This window comes from Oryx dammah, unplaced genomic scaffold, assembly GCF_014754425.2.
Source record: "Oryx dammah isolate SB20612 unplaced genomic scaffold, SCBI_Odam_1.1 HiC_scaffold_5, whole genome shotgun sequence".
Classification (NCBI taxonomy): Eukaryota; Metazoa; Chordata; class Mammalia; order Artiodactyla; family Bovidae; genus Oryx; species Oryx dammah.
In genome coordinates this window covers 59,662,040-59,684,129 of record NW_024070189.1, presented here as the reverse complement: position 1 = coordinate 59,684,129, position 22,090 = coordinate 59,662,040, and the positions used below count along the sequence as shown (strand labels likewise).

General features: G+C 41.5%; 1 protein-coding gene and 1 pseudogene across 5 annotated transcripts in view; one reads left to right on the top strand and one right to left on the bottom strand.

Annotated features, from left to right (window-relative positions):
• Nucleotides 1-22,090, bottom strand: part of SIL1 (SIL1 nucleotide exchange factor) — a 258,878-nt gene that overhangs the window by 48,292 nt on the left and 188,496 nt on the right. The gene's annotated exons all lie outside the window — the stretch shown is intronic.
• LOC120863598 lies at nucleotides 9,008-9,648 on the top strand (annotated as a pseudogene).

Here is a 22,090-nt window from a genome sequence, read left to right as displayed (position 1 = left end):
GATGTACTGCATTTAAGTTAAATAAGCAGGGTGACACGATACAGCCTTGACATACTCCTTTCCCGATTTGGGAAAGTTCTAACACATTCAGTTCTAACTGTTGCTTCTTGACCTAATACAGATTTCTCAGGAGGCAGGTAAGGTGGTCTAGTATTCCCATCTCTTTCAGAATTTTCCACAGTTTGTTCTGATCCACACAGTCAAAGGCTTTGGTATAGTCCGTAAAGCAGAAGCAGATGTTTTTTCTGGAACTCTATTGTTTTTTATATGATGCAATGGATGTTGGCCATTTGATCTCTGTTTTTTCTGCCTTTTCTAAATCCAGCTTGAACATCTGGAAGTTCACAGTTCATGTACTGTTGAAACCTGACTTGGAGAATTTTGAGCATTACTTTGCTAGTGTGTGAGATGAGTGCAATTGTGCGGTAGTTTAAAAATTCTTTGGCACTGCCCTTTTTTGGGATTTTAATAAAAACTGACCTTTTCCAGTCTTGTGGCCACTGTTGAGTTTTCCAAATTTGATGGCATATTGAGTGTAGCACTTTCACAGCATCATCTTTTAGGATTTGAAATAGCTCAACTGGAACTCCATCACCTCCACCAGCTTTATTCATAGTGATGCTTCCTAAGGCCCACTTAACTTTGCATTCCAGGATGTCTGGCTCTAGGTGAGTGATCACACCATCATGGTTATTTGGGTCATGAAGATCTTTTTTTGCATTGTTCTTCTGTGTATTCTTGCCACCTCTTCTTAATATCTTCTGCTTCTGTTAGGTCCATGCCACTTCTGTCCTTTATTGGGCCCATCTTTGCAAGAAATGTTCCCTTGATATCTCTAAGTTTCTTGAAGAGATCTCTAGTCTTTCGCATTCTACTGTTTTACTCTATTTCTTTGCATTGATCACCGAGGAAGACTTTCTTATCTCTCCTTGCTATTCTTTAGAACTCTGCATTCAGATGGGTATATCTTTCCTTTTCTCCTTTGCCTTTAGCTTCTTTTCTCAGCTATTCGTAAGCCCTCTTCAGACAACCATTTTGCCTTTCTGCATTTCTTTTTCTTGGGAATGGTCTTGATCACTGCCTCCTGTACAATGTCATGAACCTCTGTCCATAATTCTTCAGGCACTCTGTGTATCAGATCTAATCCCTTGAATCTGTTTGTCACTTCCACTGTATAATCATAAGGGATTTGATTTAGGTTATACCTGAATGGTCTAGTGGTTTTCCCTACTTTCTTCAATTTGAGTCCTCCTATAAACCATTTCAGAGTCCTTAAGCAATTACCCTGTTCTGTAAAGCCAGAATAATATTACCCACAGCACATGCAGAGTACATCATGCGAAGTGCTGGGCTGGGTGAAGTACAAGCTGGAATCAAGATTGCTGGGAGAAATATCAATAACCTCAGATGTGCAGGTGACATCACGCTCATGGCAGAAAGCTAAAGAGCCTCTTGATGAAAGTGAAAGAGGAGAGTGAAAGAGCTGGCTTAAAACTCAACATTCAAAAAACGAAGATCATGGCATCTAGTCCCATCGTTTCATGGCAAATAGATGGGGAAACAATGGAAACAGCTTTTATTTTGGGGGGCCCAAAAATCACTGCAGATGGTGACTGCAACTATGAAATTAAAAGACGCTTGCTCTTTGAAAGAAAAACTATGACAAACCTAGATGGCATATTAAAAAGCAGAGACATTACTTTGCCAACCAAGGTCTGTCTAGTCAAAGCTGTGGCTTTTCCAATAGTCATGTATGGATGTGAGAGTTGGACCGTAAAGAAAGCAGGGTGCCAAAGAATTAATGCTTTTAAACTGTGGTGCTGAAGAAGACTCAAGAGTCCCTAGGACTGCTTGGCGATCCAACCAGTCAATCCTAAAGGAAATCAGTACTGAATATTCACTGGAAAGACTGAAGCTGAAACTCCAACACTTTGGCCACCTGATGGGAAGAACTGACTCATTGGAAAAGACCTTGATGTTGGGAAAGATTGAGGGCAGGAGAGGGGGACAACAGAGGAGGAGATGGTTGGATTGTATCACCGACTCAATGGACATGCATTTGAGCAAGCTCTGGGAGCTTGTGATGAACAGGGAAGTCTGGCGTGCTGCAGTCCATGCAGTTGCAAAGAGTTGGACATGACTGAGCAACTCAACTGAACCGACAGCAAGAGTTGTTACAGGATAAAATAGAGACAATATACTTTAAGAACCTGCCCCTTGCAGGCTTTTTCCACAACCAGCCTTCCTCATATCCACACTGTATTTGGTCCAAGCTAGTTCGTTCTCTCTGGCATACTGTGCTCTTCAAGTCCTCCCCATTCTACAGAAAAGAAACTGAATTTTTAATAATTTCTCAAATCTCCAAAGGAAAAAAAATAATTTTATACTTAACTATCCCAGGGCCCCATTCATAGATCACTGGGTTGTCACAGTGAAGGGGCTTTCGTAATTCAATGAAGCTATGAGCCATGCTGTGTAGGGTCACCCAAGACAGATGGGTCACTGTGGAGAGTTCTGACAAAACATGATCCACTGAAAGAGGGAATGGCAAACCACTCCAGTATACTTGTCATGAGAAGCTCATGAACTGTATAAAAGAACAAAAAGCTATGACACCGCAAGATGAGTCCCCCAAGTCTGAAAGTGTACAATAAGCTGCAGGGGAAGAGCGGAGGACAACTACCAATAGCCCCAGAATGAATGAAGCACCTGGGCTTTCAAAGAATGAAGCAAAGTGGAAACATATTGCACAGGAACCTGAAATGTTAGGTCCGTGAATCAAGGTAAATTGGACATGGTCAAGCAGGAGATGGCAAGAATAAACATCTACATCTTAGGAATCAGTAAACTAAAATGGATGGCAATGGGTGAATTTAATTCAGATGACCATTATATCTACCACTATGGGCAAGAATCCCATAGAAGAAATGGAGTAGCCTTCATAATCAACAAAAAAGTCCAAAATCAGTACTTGGGTGCAATCTCGGTTTGCTTCCAAGGCAAGCCATTCAACATCACTGTAATTCAAGTCTATGCCCCAACTACCAATGCCGAAGAAGCTGAACTTGATCAGTTCTATGAAGACCTAGAAGACCTCCTAGAACTAATACCAAAGAAGATGTTCACTGGGGATTGGCATGCAAAAGTAGAAAGTCAAGAGATACCTTGAGTAACAGGCAAGTCTGGCCTTGGAGAACAAAATGAAGCAGGGCAAAAGCTAACCAAATTCTGTCAAGAGAACGCACTGGTCATAGCAAATACTCTTTTTCAACAACACAAGAGATGATTTTACACATGGACATCACTGAATGGTCAATACCAAAATCAAATTGATTATATTTTTTGTAGCTGACGATGGAGAAGCTGTATATAGTCAACAAAAACAAGACCTGGAGCTGACTGTAGTTCAGATCATCAGCTTCTCATAGCATAATTCAGGCTTAAACTAAATAAAGGGGGAAAACCAGGAAGCCAGCCAGGTACTACTTAAATCAAATCCCCTAGGAATATGTGGTGGAGGTAGCAAATAGACTCAAGGGATTAGATCTACTTAACAGTGTGCCTGAAGAATTATGAAATGAAGGTCCATAATACAGTACAGGAGACAGAGAAAAAAAACCATCCCAAAGAAAAAGAAAAGCAAGAAGGCAAAATGGCTGTCTGAGGAGGCTTTACAAATAGCTGAAGAAAGAAGAGAAGTAAAGAGCAAGGGAGAAAGGGAAAGGTGAGTGAAAGTCACTCTGTCGTGTCCAACTCTTTGCAACCCCATGGAATCCCATGGAATTCTCCAGGCCAGAATACTGGAGTAGGTAGCCTTTCCCTTTTCCAGGGTATATTCCTAACCTAGGGATCAAATCCAGGTCTCCCACATTACAGGCGGACTCTTTCACCAGCTGAGCCACAAGGAAAGCCCAATAATACTGGAGTGGGTTGCCTATCCCTTCTCCAGAGAATCTTCCCGACCTGATCCATATCACTGATGGGTATCGAACTGGGGTCTCCTGCATTGCAGGCAGATTCTTTACCAACTGAGCTATCAGGGAAGCCCAAAGGGAAAGGTACACCCAACTAAATGCAGAGTTCCAAAGAACAGCAATGGAGACACAAGAAGGTCTTCTTCAATGAACAGTGCAAAAAACTATAAGAAAACAACAGAAGGGCAAAGACTAGAGATCTCTTGAGGAAACTTGGAGCTATCAAGGGAACATTTTGCCCAAAGATGGGCACAATAAAGGACAGAAATGGTGGAGATCTAGTAAATGCTGAAGAGATCAAGAAGAGATGGAAAGAATACACAGAAGAACTGTACAAAAAAGATCTTAAGGAACTGGATTACTATGATGGTGTGGGCAGCCACCCAGAGCCAGACATCCTGGAAAGTGTAATCAACTGGGCCTTAATAAAGGCCTGCTATTAATAAAGTGAGTGGTGCGATGGAATTCCAGTAGAACTATTCAAAACCCTAAAGGAGACACTGCTATTAATAAAGTGAGTGGTGTGACGGAATTCCTGTAGAACTATTCAAAACCCTAAAGGATGATGCCATCAAGGTGTTACATTCAATATGTCAGCAAATCTGGAAGACCCAGCAGTGGCCACAGGATTGGAAAAGGTAAATTCTCATCCCAATCCCAAGGTGAGTAGTACTAAAGAATGTGATAACCACTAGACAATTGCACTAATCTCCCATGCGAGTAAGGTCATGCTTAAAACCCTGCATGCTAGGCTTCAGCATTATGTGAACCAAGAACTTCCAGATGTCCAAACTGGGTTTAAAAAAGGAAGAAGAACCAGAGATCCAGCATTTGCTGGATCACAGAGAAAACAAGGGAATTCCAAAAAAAATCTACCTCTGTTTCATCAACTACACTAAAGCCTTTGACTGTGTGGATCATAACAAACTGTGAAAAGTTCTTAAAGAGATGGGAATACCAGACCATTTTATCTGTCTCCTGAGAAACCTGTATGCAGGTCAAGAAGCAACAGTTAGAACCCTGTGTGGAAAAACTGATGGTTCAAGACTGAGAAAGCAGTATGACAGGGTTGTCTGTTGTCACCCTGTTTGTTTAACCTATTACACCAGGCACATATGAGAAATGCTGGGCTGGATGAGTAACAAGCTGAAATCAAGATAAGTGGGAGAAACATCAACAACTTCAGATATGTGGGATGATGCCACTCTAATGGCAGAAAGCAAAGTGGAACTAAAGTCTCTTGATGAGGGTGAAAGAGAGTGAAAGAGCTGGTCTAAAACTAAATATTGAAAAAACTAAGATTATGGCATCTTGTCCAGAAGGAGAAAAGGTGGAATTAGTGACAGACTTCCTCTTCTTGGGCTCTAAAATCACTGTGGATGGTGACTGCAGTCATGAAATCAGAAGATGATTGCTTCTTGGCAGGAAAGCTATGACAAACCTAGACAGTGTGTTGAAAAGCAAGAGACATCACTCTGCCAACAAAGGTCTGTATAATCAATGCTATGGTCTTCTCAGTGGTCACGTGTGGTTGTGAGAGCTGTAAAGAAGGCAGAATGCCAAAGAATTGATGCCTTCAAACTGTGGTGCTGGAGAAGACTCCTGAGAGTCCCTTGGACTGCAATGAGATCAAACCAGTCAATCTTAAGGGAAATCAAACTGAATACTTGGTGGAAGGACTGATGTTGAAGCTCTAGTATTTTGGTTATCTGATGAGAACAGCCGACTCATTGGAAAAGTCCCTGATGCTGGGAGAGACTGAGGGCAGAAGGAGAAGAGAGTGTCAGAGGATGTGATGGCTGGATGGCATCACCAATCCAACGGACATGAACTTGGACAAACTTTGGGAGATGGTGAGAGACTGCGAGGCCTGGTGTGCTGCAGTCCATGGGGTCGCAAAGAGTCAGACACAACTGGATGACTGATCAACAACAATAATCCCAGAGCAGGGCTTCCCTGGTGGCTCAGTGGTAAACAATCTGCCTGCTAATGCAGAAGACATGAGTTCAATCCCTGGAGAAGGAAAGAAAGGGAAGATCCACGGCAACCCACTCCAGTATTATTGCCTGAGAAATCCCATGGACAGAGGAGCCTGGCGGGCTATAGTCTGTGGGGTCACCAAGAGTCAGACATGACTTAGCAACCTAACAACAACATTCTAGAGCAAGGAGTTTTTTGGTTGTTTGTTTGTTTAGCTTAAAACTAGTTGTGGTAGAAATTGCTAGTGGTTCTTCCATGGCAGCCAAATTTTTGCTGGGCAAATGAAGTAAAAAAGACTACATTTGGCCAACGAGATATAAGCAGAAACATCATTTGCCAGATTTCAGGTCTTCCTTAAAATACTTAAGTGTCACAGGCTTCCTCTTCTATGTCCCTTCTTCCACTCTGCTCCCTGGGATGCAGATCTGGTCATTTAAAATGATGAAGAAAGGGTTATTCCTTGGGGCAGGAATCTTAGTGTGACTAGAACGAATTCAAGACCCCCCCATGTCTACCTGAAGCAGGGCTGCCATACCGGCCCTGCTGACCTGAAGATCATGTTTAGGTGAAAGAGAAATAAACATCTATCTTATATATATCATTTCCTGTTACTTGTAGACAATTCATAATGTCTAGACCAAAATCAGACACATCCCCTTAAGTAAGAGATATGACTTATTTCTAACCAACACAGGAAAGGTAACAGGATGCATGTGAATACGTACATGTCATTGAACTACCTGACACCATAATGTCTGTTTTGCTGAGAACTTGCTCTCTCTTTCTCTCACTGGCTTTGAAAAACCAAGCTGCCATGTTGGGAGCTATTTATGGAGATGAACACATGTCAAGAAACTGAGAGCAGGCTCCAGCCAGCAAGAAAATGAAGCCCCTAATCTGACAACCTGCAAAAGACTGAATTCTGCAAAAAACATTGGACCCCCATGAGCTTATTAGAAAGATATCCTTCCCCAGTCAAGCCTCAGGTTAGACGTCAGCTATTGCAGTAATACTGGAGAAGGAAATGGCAACCCACTCCAGTACTCTTGCCTGGAGAATCCCAGGGATGGAGAAGCCTGGTGGGCTGCTGTCTGTGGGGTTGCGCAGAGTCAGACACGAATGAAGCAACTTAGCAGCAGCAGCACTGCAGTGATACAGAGGACCCACCAAGTCATGTGTGGAATCCTGAACCATAGATACTGAAATAGAAAATGTGCATTGCTTTAAGCAGCTAAGTTAATGGTAACTTGTCAGACAGCAACAGATAACTAATACAATGGTCAAAAAAATCATTACAGATATGTAAAGATGATTCACTATTGGGTAATATACAAATATAACTTGCCAAATGAGAGGTCACAGTAGAAGGATTATCACACAGTCATCTAGGTAGATGGCAAAAAGGCATACAATTCACCATACATTTCTTTTAGACGCCCTTGGTGAAAATGAAATTTATATAAACACACTTAATGCTACTCTAACATATTTACTTGACATAAACATATGTAATATAAACACATATAAAAATAGATAAAACACACATACACATCAAATGCCATCATCATGTATAATCATGAAATACCAAAAGGATTCCTGTCAAAAACAAATTACCTACTATACCACTATAAAAGAAAATATGTATCTTTCTTTGCAGGTATTTTGACTGTATAAACTAAAGAATAAACTGAAAATCTTTTATAAACGATAAAATAGTTTAGTAAGGTACTCGGCAATATTTTTTTGAAAAAATCAATGGCCAACTCATTTCCAATAATAGTGAGTTAGATTATTCAGATCAAATCACTCTGAAAACAAAAATCCTGAATATAAAAATATGTCACTAAAAGCATCAAAAAAGCAACAAAATGTTTAGGAACTACAAAACCAAAAGCTAAGGAAGAGACAAAACAGAACCAGAGTACTAAAGCCACTCAACCCTGCAGCATTAATTGGTTCATTCAACTTGGGTTTTGGTTTTGGCAGCCTTGTGGAGAAAGGAGAATAAAGTCAAAGTCTAGAGCCACCCAAAGTGGGATCTCTCCCCACATTTTCCTGAGAGCTTAGTCTTTTGAATTTCTAGCTTAAAGGTGAATTAGAAAGACTTCCCTGGCAATACTCCGTACAACAGCTATGTGGGGAGAACAGGGCAGTGGAAGGAAAAGGAAAAAATGAAAAGAAAAAGCTGACCCCAAAAAACTGAAGTCACAATCTGTTTCCAATCTAGATTCACATCTTTGGGGCAGACTAAGAAACCTCAAGTTGTGAACTTGATTTGCCATGGTTTCATATCGTTAATTACCTCTAGGCACCTGGTAGAAGAGAAGTCAAATCTGCTACAAATAATTTTTAATAATAATGAGTAGTACAGTAAAACAACCACCAAGCTTATAAGGAAACAAGGTACCATTGATGCAAGCTGGCAGAAAAAGACCTGGAATTGTAAAAGTATGTATTTTAAAATACATATACTAGTTTTAAATAAAAGACATCCTTTAAAATTTCTGCAGCAAATAGGAAATTTTAGAAAGGAATAAATCAAACTTTGACAAGATACAAATAAAACTTCTAAAAATTAAAACTATAAATTCGTAACTGAGTATTTAATGGACAGATTCAATAGCAGATTAGACACAGTAGAAGGGAAAACAAGTAAACCAGAAGACATGCTACACAAAACTATTGAGATTTCAACAGAAGTGGCATATAGAGGGGAAATATGGAAAACAGGTAAAGAAATGTGAAAGACTACTGGGTAAGAAGGTCTAACATATGTTTCTTTAGAATCTGAAAAAGATAGGAAAAAGAAATAGGCAGAGACAATATTTCAAGCTTATAATAGCTATAAATGTTCTAGAACAGATGAAAGACACAAATCCAGATTGAATAAATTCAACAAACTCCAAGCAGGAATTTTTTTTTTAATCTACACCTAAATACATCATCATGGGAAAGTAAAAAAAATCATAAAAACAGAAAATCTTAAAAGTAGACAGCTGGGAGCCGTCTGTGCCACCCGCTAAAGCTGGCACTACTCTGTGGGGCCCTGTCTGCTCTTGGTCAGCACCATGTATGTGTCCTGTGACAACTGGCACTGGGCACACTCTATGTAGGAATTCTCAGTCAAGAACATTGACGGGAGCGTGGTTAACCTGGACAAGCACCAGGCTAAGTATGCATAGTCACCAGTGTGACCTCGCAAAGAGGCAAGACAGATGTAAACTACACTCAGCTGGTTGACAATGAATGGCCAATGCTCAGAGTGTAGTCTACAGATTCTGGCCTTCCCTTGCAACCAGTTCAGGAGGCAGGAGCCAGGGAGCAATGCTGAGATCAAAGAGTTCGCCATGGCCACAGCATCAAATTTGGTTAAGTTCAGCAAGATCTGTGTGAATTGGGATGATGCCCACCCTCTGTGGAAGTGCATGAAAATTGAGCCCAAGGGGAGGAGCATGCTGGGAAATAACATCAAATGGAACTTTAACAAGTTCCTCATTGACAAGAACAGCTGTGTGGTGAAGTGGTATGGTCCCATGGAAGAGTCCGTGGTGATAGAGAACAACATGCAGTGTTACCACTAGAGCTCTACAAGTGTGACGCCCTCACCCAAGCCTGCTGCCTGTGCCCCAGGAGCCTTCCACCGGTGCCCATGATGGTCTGCCTGAAAACCGGCCCCCAGTGGGGTGGACCCACCCTTGAGGGAGGAAGGTCCCTTGACCCAGCTGCAGCTTGGCAACCCCCACCCCTGGTTGCCTTGTAGGGATAAGACATACGATACAAAAAAATAGGCAGAGACTGAGGGACACAGATTATTTGCAAAACAGTGATCACTTGATAGCCAGATTCTTAATAGCAACAACAGAAGGCAGAATGGAATAATACATTTAATTCACTGAGAAAACAAATGTCATCATAAAATTTCACATTCAGAGGAAAGAGAGGGGCAGAAAGGAGGAAGAAAGGGAAAGGCAGGCAGGCTATCTCATAATCAAAACATAGAATACATGTTCTTTTCAGGCACATGTGAATACTTATAAAAACTGATCATACACTAACAGAAAGTCTCAATTATTTTCAAATGATTGAAATTATAAAAGTATTTATCTAACCACAAGATAGATGTTACTAACAAAAACATAACTAGAAACTTTCTGTTGCATTTGGAAATTGAGAAATACACTTAAGGGGCATTCTCCATCCCCCTTCTGATGTCTTTGTCAGAAGTTTTCTCTGTCCCTTTTCTTACTTTAATAAAACTCTGCTACACAAAAGCTCTTGAATGATCAAGCCTGGTCCCTGGTCCCAAAGCTAAATCTTCTTCTGCAGAGATCACAAATCTGACACCGTTCAACATAAGCTATCATCTTGCGGGCTTGTCGAGGACCTTCAGGACAAGGTAAGAACACTCAGAGTTCTAGCCTCTCTGCTTTCTCAGTATCCAAGTTTTCTGATTTACTTTACTAACTCTATGGTGTATTTGTGTGAATGAATGACACGTCCTGTGCAGTGCCTTCGTAAGGGCTTTGTAATGACTGAAGGCAACCCCCAAAAGGGGAGCTTTGTTGGGAGTTTATACTGACCTGCCAATGCCAAGAGAAACCCAAGGTCCCTGAGAGGGGAGTGACCAGAAATGGGCAAAGCATGTGGACTGAACTTTCCTTTCCCGGTCATCATTTCCTGGTCTCTGACTATTTCGTAATTGCATGGGGAATTACAACTAACTAACCTAATTTGTCAGATCATAGACTTTCAGGGGAACTGTGATCCATGCTGTTACTATGTACTTTTACTTAGTACTTTCCCATGTATGGAAGCGCCTAGCCTTGCTAAGAGCAGAAAGTTACAGGAGCATGTTTGAAAGTGAGGCAGAGCTCTAGCTCCAGGAACATCTCTCAGGCTAGAGGTTACTCTCTTGGCTGCCTGCCTCAGGGGCCAGCGACCTGAAAGTGAGTCTTTGTCATGCCTGTGTCTCCTATCTATGTGGATAGAAGCCCTGCTGTTGACCATGAGGTTTTTGAGTACACAGAATGGGAACTGAAGGATCTGGTCAGATTGGAAATGCAATGGGCCTCTTCCTTTGGTAGCACTAGCTCTTAATGGACCAGAGGAGGCTCTCTGATGGCTTTTGTCTCAACTCCTTAGATATTCCTTTTGTGGAACCGGTGGAAATGAACTGGAAGGATTGGCCCTAATAGCTCAAGAACAAAAATCACTTTTCTTCACTGGCTAACCCTCCACCATCTCTTTTGCTATCACATATACGGGTGTGGTGACACTCAAGAGGGACATCCTGGTTGTTGTTCGTCCCTTTACGACTCACCACCTCTACTGCAGTCAGGACTGTACTCAGGAACGCACATATGCACACACAAGATGGATGCTTCCCCTAGTAGTGCCAGCTTGGGAAACATTCCAGGAAAGCTACTCTGTTACGCTCTGGGTGGCATCAGAGCAAAGGGCAAATCAAACAAAGGTCTTGGTGGCATGGAACTAAATCAATCTGGGATGCCATCAGGTCTACCCCCTGGTGCATCTCCACCCGGCCTCGGTGGTAGAAACGGGAGGAACGAATAAGACACCTGCGTCGGTAAGGGACAGACTAAGTTCGACCAGGGAAGGAAAGTTTCAGTGGAGAGTCTGTCTACACCCCCATCTAGAGCAGGGAAGGACGCTTCCAGTGGAAAAAAGCCACGACTGTGGACACTGCTTTTTTCTTACAGATGGGAGCTAGCAGTTTCAGAACCACTTCTTTAAAATGTATTTAAACAAACTGGGACAAGTTCAATCCCCAGAATTTAAAAAGACACACCTGATCTTCTGTGATACTGAATGGGCACAGTATCCTTTGGAAGACAGGGAATGCTGCTGACCTGTTGAAGGATCTCAGTTATTACTGTGTTACAACTAGACCCATTCTGTAGAAAATAAGTGAAATGGATAGAAGTGCCATATGTGTTGCTCTTTATCTCTCTGAAAGACATGCCAGACTTATGTCCTAAGAGTGCAGATTTGAGTGTGAAACCTTCAGCTGCCTCCTGTTCTCTTACTTTGCCCCTTTACCTGGGGCTCCCAACTGAACAGGTTGAGAATCAAGGCACCCGTCTAGGAGGGGTTGCCTCAGTCTCGATAGAATTTCAAATAGTCCCAATTGCAGTCGAGACTATTTAGAAGATCCAAAATGTACACAGAAGCCTTTACAGGACTCACTTTACTTTATGCACTTACTTGGAGAGATTTAATTTATGTCTTGGGACAGACACTGCCTCCCGACACGAGAGCTCTAGCTTTGGGGGAAGCTACTACTTTTGGAGATGAATGGCTTCAGCGTGAGACAAGGGGAAAGAGGGAATACGAAATAGCCCTCCTTCCTACTGGGAGCCAAGTGGTTCCAATAACAGAACCACTCTGCCGAATGTATTCTTGTAGGACCCAAGTGAGCACATGCTAAGACTTTACACTAAGCTGGCTGACATAGAACAGGAAGAGAAGGAAACTCCTGGTAAATTCCTAGATAGACTATGGGAGGCTCTCCACAGGTTTACTGATGTTGATCTTGAAAGTGCAGAAGGAGGAATCATCTTAAAAGATAGACTTCTCACTCAGTCACCTCCAGATATCTGCCGTAAGTTACAAAAACAAGCGTTTGGACCAAATCCGTCTTTACAAAAACTGTTGCAGCTGGCTCAGATGGTATATTACGGTAGGGAATATGAGAAGGAAAAATAGAGGCAAAAAAGCAGCAGGCAAAAGACTGAAGCCCCAACAATGGCTGTTAGACCTGCTGTTAGAAACAGCCTAAGAAAAATGCCCAGAGGGACCCAGGTGAAGAGATGGACTTGTTATTACTGTGGAAAGGAGGGGCATCACAAGCAGGATTTCGCTCAGGCATCTAAGCCGCCCCCAGCTCCAGGTCCAGTCTGCAAAGGACCACACTGGAGAAGAGACTGCCCTCTGAGGTGTAGGCCCCAGGGGTCAGACTCTCAAGACAATCTGGACGGAAGGTGCCCAGGGGTCCCCACAGAAGCTCCTGTCCTAATTACACCTGAGGAACTCCAGGTATTAATAACTGTGGAGGGCCAATCAGTTGACTTCTCTAGGACACTGGGGCAACTTTCTCTGTGCTCACTGAAGCCCCTGGTCTGCTCTCCTCCCGATCCAGTACTGTAATGGGACTGTCTGGATGAGCCAAACATTATTATGTCAGTCATCCTTTAAGTGGCAACTGGGACTCTGTGCTGTTTTTCTCACGACTTTCTATTCATACCAGAGTCTCCCTCACCACTTCTGGGGCAGGATATACTAAACAAGGTCCAGGCCTCTGTTTTCATGAATATGGAACCAGCTCTTTTTAATGGAACAAACTGTAAATCCTAAAGTGTGGGCTGATGGAAAAGCTGTGGGTCAAGCACAAAATGCTGTTCCTATCATTATCAAGCTCAAGACACACATCTATTTTCACATCAAAAGCAGTATCCACTAAAGCCCAAGGTTAATGAATGGGCAAAATCTTACTGTACTGACTTCTCATGATATAAGTGGGACCTTAAACTCTAAAGTTCAGAACAACAATGCTCCACCTTTAAAGCTGCTGTAACTCAAGGGGTATCAAAAGCTCTAGAAATAGAATATCACTTACACTGTTCCTGGAGACCCCACTGTTCCTACAGACTTTTTTCTTCAGAAAAAAGTTGAAAAGGCTAATGGCATTATTAAAAGACACCCGTGTAAGCTGACTCAGGAAAGAAAAGACAGTCAGTTTACAGTTCTACCCATAGCTTTAATGAGGGCTCGAACTGCAACCCCCCCACCAAAGAAGGAACTGGCTCTATGACAGACTGTTTTTGTGCATAGATATTGTCATAGAAAAAGCAAGATATTGTCATCGAAAAAGAGAGTTCCAGAAAAACATCTATTTCTGCTTTATTGACTATGCCAAAGACTGACTGTGTGGATCACAATAAACTGTGGAAAATCCTGAAAGAGATCAGAATGCCAGACCACCTGACCTGCCTTTTGAGAAACCTGTATGCAGGTCAGGAAACAACAGTTAGAACTGGACATGAAACAACAGACAGGTTCCAAATAGGAAAAGGAGTATGTCAAGGGTGTATATTGTCACCCTATTTAATTTATAGGCAGAGTACATCGTGAGAAACGCTGGGGTGGATGAAGCACAAGCTAGAATCAAGATTGCCAGGAGAAATATCAATAACCTCAGATATGTAGATGATACCACCCTTATGGCAGAAAGTGAAGAAGAACTAAAGAGCCTTTTGATGAAAGTGAAAGAGGAGAGTGAAAAAGTTGGCTTAAAGCTCAACATTCAGAAAACGAAGATCATGGCATCCAGTCTCATTCAGTTCAGTTCAGCCGTGTCCGACTCTTGGCAACCCCATGAGTCGCAGCACACAAGGCCTCCCTGTCCATCACCATCTCCCGGAGTTCACTCAGACTCATGTCGAATCAGTGATGCCATCCAGCCATCTCATCCTCTGTCGTCCCCTTCTCCTCCTGCCCCCAATCCCTCCCAGCATCAGAGTCTTTGCCAATGAGTCAACTCTTCGCATGAGGTAGCCAAAGTACTGGAGCTTCAGCTTTAGCATCATTCCTTCCAAAGAAATCCCAGGGATGATCTCCTTCAGAATGGACTGGTTGGATCTCCTTGCAGTCCAAGGGACTCTCAAGAGTCTTCTCCAACACCACAGTTCAAAAGCATCAATTCTTTGGCGCTCAGCCATCTTCACAGTCCAACTCTCACATCCATACCTGACCACAAGAAAAACTATACTTCATGGCAAATAGATGGGGAAACAGTGGAAACAGTGGCTGACTTTATTTTGGGTGGCTCCAAAATCACTGCAGATGGTGACAGCAGCCATGAAATTAAAAGATGCTTGCTCCTTGGAAGGAAAGTTACGACCAACCTAGACAGCATATTAAAAAGCAGAGACATTACTTTCCCAACAAAGGTCCGTCTAGTCAAGGCTATGGTTTTTCCAGTGGTCATGTATGGATGTGAGAGTTGGACTGTGAAGAAAGCTGAGCGCCGAAGAATTGATGCTTTTGAACTGTGGTGTTGGAGAAGATTCTTCAGAGTCCTTTGGACTGCATGGAGATCCAACCAGTCCATCCTAAAGGAGATCAGTCCTGGTTGTTCATTGGAAGGACTGATGTTGAAGCTGAAACTCCAATACTTTGGCCATCTGATGTGAAGAGCTGACTCATTTGAAAAGACCCTGATTCTGGGAAAGATTGAGGGCAGGAGGAGAAGGGGACGACAGAGGATGAGACGGTTGAATGGCATCACCAATTCAATGGACATGGGTTTGGGTAAACTCCAGGAGTTGGTGATAGACAGGGAGGCCTGGCATGCTGCGGTCCATGGGGTCTCGAAGAGTTGAACACAACTGAGCAACTGAACTGAACTGACTGTCATAGATCTTGAAGCCTTAAAATTAACTATGTGACTCAGCTTTTAGCTTTTCAACAGACAATACCGGGAGGTTAACTCCTGACCCAGCCTTTGAGTTAAACAAGCCACTGTTTGAGCCAGGAACCAAGATGAGCCTGAGAATCTAGGTGGGCTTGCTTTTCCTGACTCTCAAAATCCTGAGTCTGCCGTTTGACCCTTAAGACAGCGCCTTCCTGTCCTGGACTCTTTCCTACGCTGCATTCCACAATCCGTCTAATTGCTGGGCCTGCAGAGCACTCCCCTCCTCATCAATTGAAGACTTTCCATGTGGGTTTCTCCGTTTCAAGGAAAGGACTTTCTTCAACTGTGATGACATCTAACAATGCTAAGATGGATTGATGTAACTATGGACATAATATAACTTTTAATTTTGACTAGATTTTAACTTGGTTTAATGACTATTTTGCCTTATATCGATAACTGTAAAATGGGATTTGTTTCTAACAGTCTGAAAGCTTTTAGGTTACAAATGGTTGTCCAAGCTCCTACGAGTGCCACAACCTCTTCCAACTATTACTTGGGGCCCCTGGATCAGAGACCCTCAATATGAGGGTAAGGAGAATATGTTGCCTCAACAATTTAGGGACAGCGTCCCATCTCAGCAGGAAGTACTTACGGAATGAAAACAACAACCCATTCCCTTGGCAACATAATTCTCCTATAAGAAAAGGGGGGAATAAGAGAGTCAATTCCTAGGCAGGTTGATAAGAAGTCCAGGGTGCCTGAGGAGGAGAAAGGGGTCTGGGGCTCTCGAGGAGATAGGGGTCTGGAATTCTCAAGTAGGAGGAAAGGACAAACATCTTTTTTTCTCTATGTTCTTTAGTCTTAGTCACATAAAACATTTTTTTCTTTAAGCCCGGAACTGATGATTACACAACAAATAACTCAGTTTAAACTCTATACTCAGAATTATATGGGCTTCCCTCATTGCTCAGTTGGTAAAGACTCTGCCTGAAATGCAGGAGACCGGGGTTCAATTCCTGGGTCAGGAAGATCCACTGGAGAAGGAAATGGCAATCCACTCCAGTATTCTTGCCTGGAAAATCCCATGGACAGAGGAGCCTGGTGGGCTACAGTCCATGGGGTTATAAGAGTGGGATACTCAGCAATTAAAACACCAAGGATTATCTAACAACAACAATGTATCCTGCTTAAGGACAGTTTCTCCTTCCTGAAAACCTTCTGGCTAATCCTGTTATCTTAAAATGTAAATTATGGGAGTAGGTCTAGTAAGATCTTTACAACCTCCAGACATTCTTTCGATTTACTGTAGTTCAGTTCAGTTCAGTCGCTCAGTCGTGTCCGACTCCTTGCAACCCCATGAATCGCAGCACTCCAGGCTTCCCTGTCCATCACCAACTCCTGGAGTTCACTCAGACTCACGTCCATCGAGTCAGTGATGCCATCCAGCCATCTCATACTCTGTCGTCCCCTTCTGCTACTGCTAAGTCATTTCAGTCATGTCCAACTCTGTGTGACTCCATAGACGGCAGCCCACCGGGCTCCCCCGTCTCTGGGATTCTCCAGACAAGAATACTGGAGTGGGCTGCCATTTCCTCCTGCCCCCAATCCCTCTCAGCATCAGAGTCTTTTCCAATGAGTCAACTCTTCGCATGAGGCAGCCAAAGTACTGGAGTTTCAGCTTTAGCATCATTCCCTCCAAAGAAATCCCAGGGCTGATCTCCTTCAGAATGGACTGGTTGGATCTCCTTGCAGTCCAAGGGACTCTCAAGAGTCTTCTCCAACACCACAGTTCAAAAGCATCAATTCTTCAGTGCTCAGCTTTCTTCACAGTCCAACTCTCGCATCCATACATGACCACAGGAAAAACCATAGCCTTGACTAGACGGACCTTAGTCGGCAAAGTAATGTCTCTGCTTTTGAATATACTATCTAGGTTGGTCATTACTTTTCTTCCAAGGAGTAAGCATCTTTTAATTTCATGGCTGCAATCACCATCTGCAGTGATTTTGGAGCGCAAAAAAATAAAGTCTGACACTGTTTCCACTGTTTCCCCATCTATTTCCCATGAAGTGATGGGACCGGATGCCATGATCTTCGTTTTCTGAATGTTAATAACTAATTAAAAAGTATATAACTCCCTTGCTAACACTAGTGAGGGGGGCATTCTCCATCCCCTCTGATATCTATATCAGAAGCTTTCTCTGTCCCTTTTCTTACTTTAATAAAACTCTGCTACATACACACACACAAAGGAAATACACTTAAATATAAATCATGAACCAAGTCATAATTAAAATTTAAAAATAGTTTGAATGAACACTACTTAAAGTAATACATATCAAAACTTTTGGATGTCACTGAAGCAAAAAGAAAACCGCTAGAAATGAAAAATATAGCCATTTAAATCACAACTTTATGGATATAATAAACACACCAGACACTACTGGAGACAATTCATCTGAAAATAAAGTGGAAGAAGTCATTCAGAAAGAAGCACAAGAGATGAAGAGATGAAAAATATGAAATAACAGTTAAGAGACATTAGAAACACATGGTCCAATATAATCCTGATAAAAGATTAGGGAGAAGAGAAAAGTATAGGGGAAAGCCAACACACCAGAAAATGACAATAAATCAGGAAATTTCCACAATTGAAATCTAAAGGTTGAAGCAGCATATTGAGAGCCAAACAGGATAAATTAAAATAAATTGCTTGGATATATAATGGTAAAACTGGCTAATAATTAAATACAACTGAAAAACCTTAAAACAATCAAGGGAAAATGGATCACCTACAGAAGGAAAAACTATCAGATTGGCAATAGATTTTCCATCAATAACAACAGATACCAGAAGGATAACTAGATACAGTATCATTCAAGGAGAGCAAAAGGATGACAGTTTCAGGAAAATCTAAAAAATTACCAGCTGAACATCTGATGAAAGAATAATTCAAGAAATTGATCTCCAGAAAGAAAAAGTAGGCAAAGGAATCAATAAACATATAGGTAAATATAAACAAGCATGAACTATAAAATATTAGCACTGATTATGGTAATAATGACTACTTTATAAAGTTGGTTAAAAACAAGTTGGAAATAAAATATTAGCCAACAAAATCATAGAGAATGGAGAAATCAGAATTAAAGCATCTTAACAGTTCTTATACTGTTTCAGAGAAGGTAAAAAAAACCTTTACATTTCAGCAGCCAAATCAAGCATGTTAAAAACTTAAAGGTCATCACTGAAACAAACAGCAGAAATTAATCCAACTATGTCAATAAATCACAATAAAAGGGACTGTATTAAATTCACCCACTAAAAAGCAAATATTATTTAACTTTTGCTAGCATATAGCTATATGCTATATAAAGAAAAAATATATCCAAAATACTATGGGAGAAATATTGAAAGAAAAGGGATGGAGAAAGATATACCAAGAAAATGCTACCAGCAAAGAAAGCTGGTATATATATAAATATCAGATGAAATGGACTTCAAGGTAAAAATGGCTTTTTAGGGATAAAAAAAAATCATACTGACATAAGGCACAGTGCATCTGGAGGTTATAAGAATCCTGAATCTATAAACATTTAACAATCTTAACTCAAAACAAAAATTGAACAATTATAGGAAGAAAAATAATCAGAAAAAGAGATTTCATTACTAACTTCTCAGAAAAGAAAGCAAAGCTAGCCATATATTAGTAAGAAAACAGGAAACATGAACACCTTATGTGTAAAATTAAATTCACATAGGTAAGTATATAAAGCAAAAAAAAAATTTACATACATCCATGTATCCATCAAATAAATTACTTATTATTCAGAAGCACTTATAGGATATTCATAAAAACTAACCACCTAACAAGCAACAAAGGAAATCTCAGCAAATACTGAAGAATCATTATCAGGAAGACCATAGTCTTTGATCACAAGGCAAACTACTACATACACAAATATAGAGAAAGAAACACTGTACTGCTGACCCTCAAACAACCCACAAGTTAGGGGTGTAGACCCTGTGCACAGTGGAAAATACACATGTAACTTCCTGGGGAAAAAAAAAAAAAAACAGCTAACAAAATAACCATAATATAAATTACAGACTATTTAACTAAAATGGTGTTACAGGGAAACAAAAACCTTGTATTATTTTCAAGTTGAAAAGTTACCAAAAGAATGAACCCAAAGAGAGTATATAAATGAAAATAACAGTTAATTGCAGAAATAAATAAAAAACAAAAGGTTTTTAAAAAAGGATTAACAAAGCCAAAAGACTATCAGAAGATATACTCTAGAAAGACTCGCCAAGTTAAAAAGGAAATAAGCACAGATAAATAATATTAGGAATGAAAAGGGAAACTTAACTATCGATGCAGTACACATGGACATCACCAGATGGTCAACACCGAAATCAGACTGATTAGATTCTTTGCAGCCAAAGATGGAGAAGCTCTATACAGTCAACAAAAACAAGACCAGGAGCTGACTGTGGCACACATCATGAACTCCTTATTACCAAATTCAGACTCAAATTGAAGAAAGTAGGGAAAACTGCTAGACCATTCAGGTATGACCTAAATCAAATCCCTTATGATTATACAGTGGAAGTGAGAAATACATTTAAGGGCCTAGATCTGATAGATAGAGTGCCTGATGAACTATGGAATGAGGTTCGTGACACTGTACAGGAGACAGGGATCAAGACCATGCCCATGGAAAAGAAATGCAAAAAAGCAAAATGGCTGTCTGGGGAGGCCTTACAAATAGCTGTGAAGAGAAGAGAAGCGAAAAGCAAAGGAGAAAAGGAAAGATATAAGCATCTGAATGCAGAGTTCCAAAGAATAGCAAGAAGAGATAAGAAAGCCTTCTTCAGTGATCAATGCAAAGAAATAGAGGAAAAGAACAGAATGGGAAAGACTAGAGATCTCTTCAAGAAAATTAGAGATACCAAGGGAACATCTCATGCAAAGATGGGCTCGATAAAGGACAGAAATGGTATAGACCTAACAGAAGCAGAAGATATTAAGAAGAGGTGTCAAGAATATACAGAAGAACTGTATAAAAAAGATCTTCATGACCCAGATAATGATGATGGTGTCATCACGAATCCAGAGCCAGACATCCTGGAATGTGAAGTCGAGTGGGCCTTAGAAAGCATCACTACAAACAAAGCTAGTGGAGGTGATGGAATTCCAGTTGAGCTGTTTCAAATCCTGAAAGATGATGCTGTGAAAGTGCTGCACTCAATATGCCAACAAATTTGGAAAACTCAGCAGTGGCCACAGGACTGGAAAAGGTCCGTTTTCTTTCCAATCCCAAAGAAATGCAATGCCAAAGAATGTTCAAACTACCACACAATTGCACTCATCTCACATGCTAGTAAAGTAATGCTCAAAATTCTCCAAGCCAGGCTTCAGCAATATGTGAACCATGAACTTCCTGATGTTCAAGCTGGTTTTAGAAAAGGCAGAGGAACCAGAGATCAAACTGCCAATATCCACTGGATCATGGAAAAAGCAAGAGAGTTCCAGAAACACATCTATTTCTGCTTTCTTGACTATGCCAAAGCCTTTGACTGTGTGGATCACAATGAACTATGGAAAATTCTGAAAGAGATGGGAATACCAGACCACCTGACCTGCCTCTTGAGAAATCTGTATGCAGGTGAGGAAGCAACAGTTAGAACTGGACATGGAACAACAGACTGGTTCCAAATAGGAAAAGGAGTGTGTCAAGGCTGTATATTGTCACCCTGCTTATTTCACTTATATGCAGAGTACATCATGAGAAACGCTGGACTGGAAGAAACACTAGCTGGAATCAAGATTGCCGGGAGAAATATCAATAACCTCAGATATGCAGATGACACCACCTTTATGGCAGAAAATGAAGAGGAACTCAAAAGCCTCTTGATGAAAGTGAAAGTGGAGAGTGAAAAAGCTGGCCTAAAGCTCAACATTCAGAAAACGAAGATCATGGCATCCGGTCCCATCACTTCATGGGAAATAGGTGGAGAAACAGTGGAAACAGTGTCAGACTTTATTTTTTTGGGCTCCAAAATCACTGCAGATGGTGATTGCAGCCATGAAATTAAAAGATGCTTACTCCTTGGAAGAAAAGTTATGACCAACCTAGATAGCATATTCAAAAGCAGAGACGTTACTTTGCCAACTAAGGTCCGTCTACTCAAGGCTATGGTTTTTCCAGTGGTCATGTATGGATGCGAGAGTTGGACTGTGAAGAAGGCTGAGCTTGAAGAATTGATGCTTTTGAACTGTGGTGTTGGAGAAGACTCTTGAGAGTCCCTTGGACTGCAAGGAGATCCAACCAGTCCATTCTGAAGGAGATCATCCCTGGGATTTCTTTGGAAGGAATGATGCTAAAGCTGAAACTCCAGTACTTTGGCCACCTCATGCGAAGAGTTGACTCATTGGAAAAGACTCTGATGCTGGGAGGGATTGGGGGCAGGAGAAGGGGACAACAGAGGATGAGATGGCTGGATGGCATCACCGACTCGATGGACGTGAGTCTGAGTGAACTCCGGGAGTTGGTGATGGACAGGGAGGCCTGGCGTGCTGTGATTCATGGGGTCGCAAAGAGTCGGACACGACTGAGCGACTGAATTGAACTGAAAAGATAAAAGTAAAAAATCCTAAGGTGGGAACTTCCCTGGTGGTCCAGTGGTTAAGAATCTG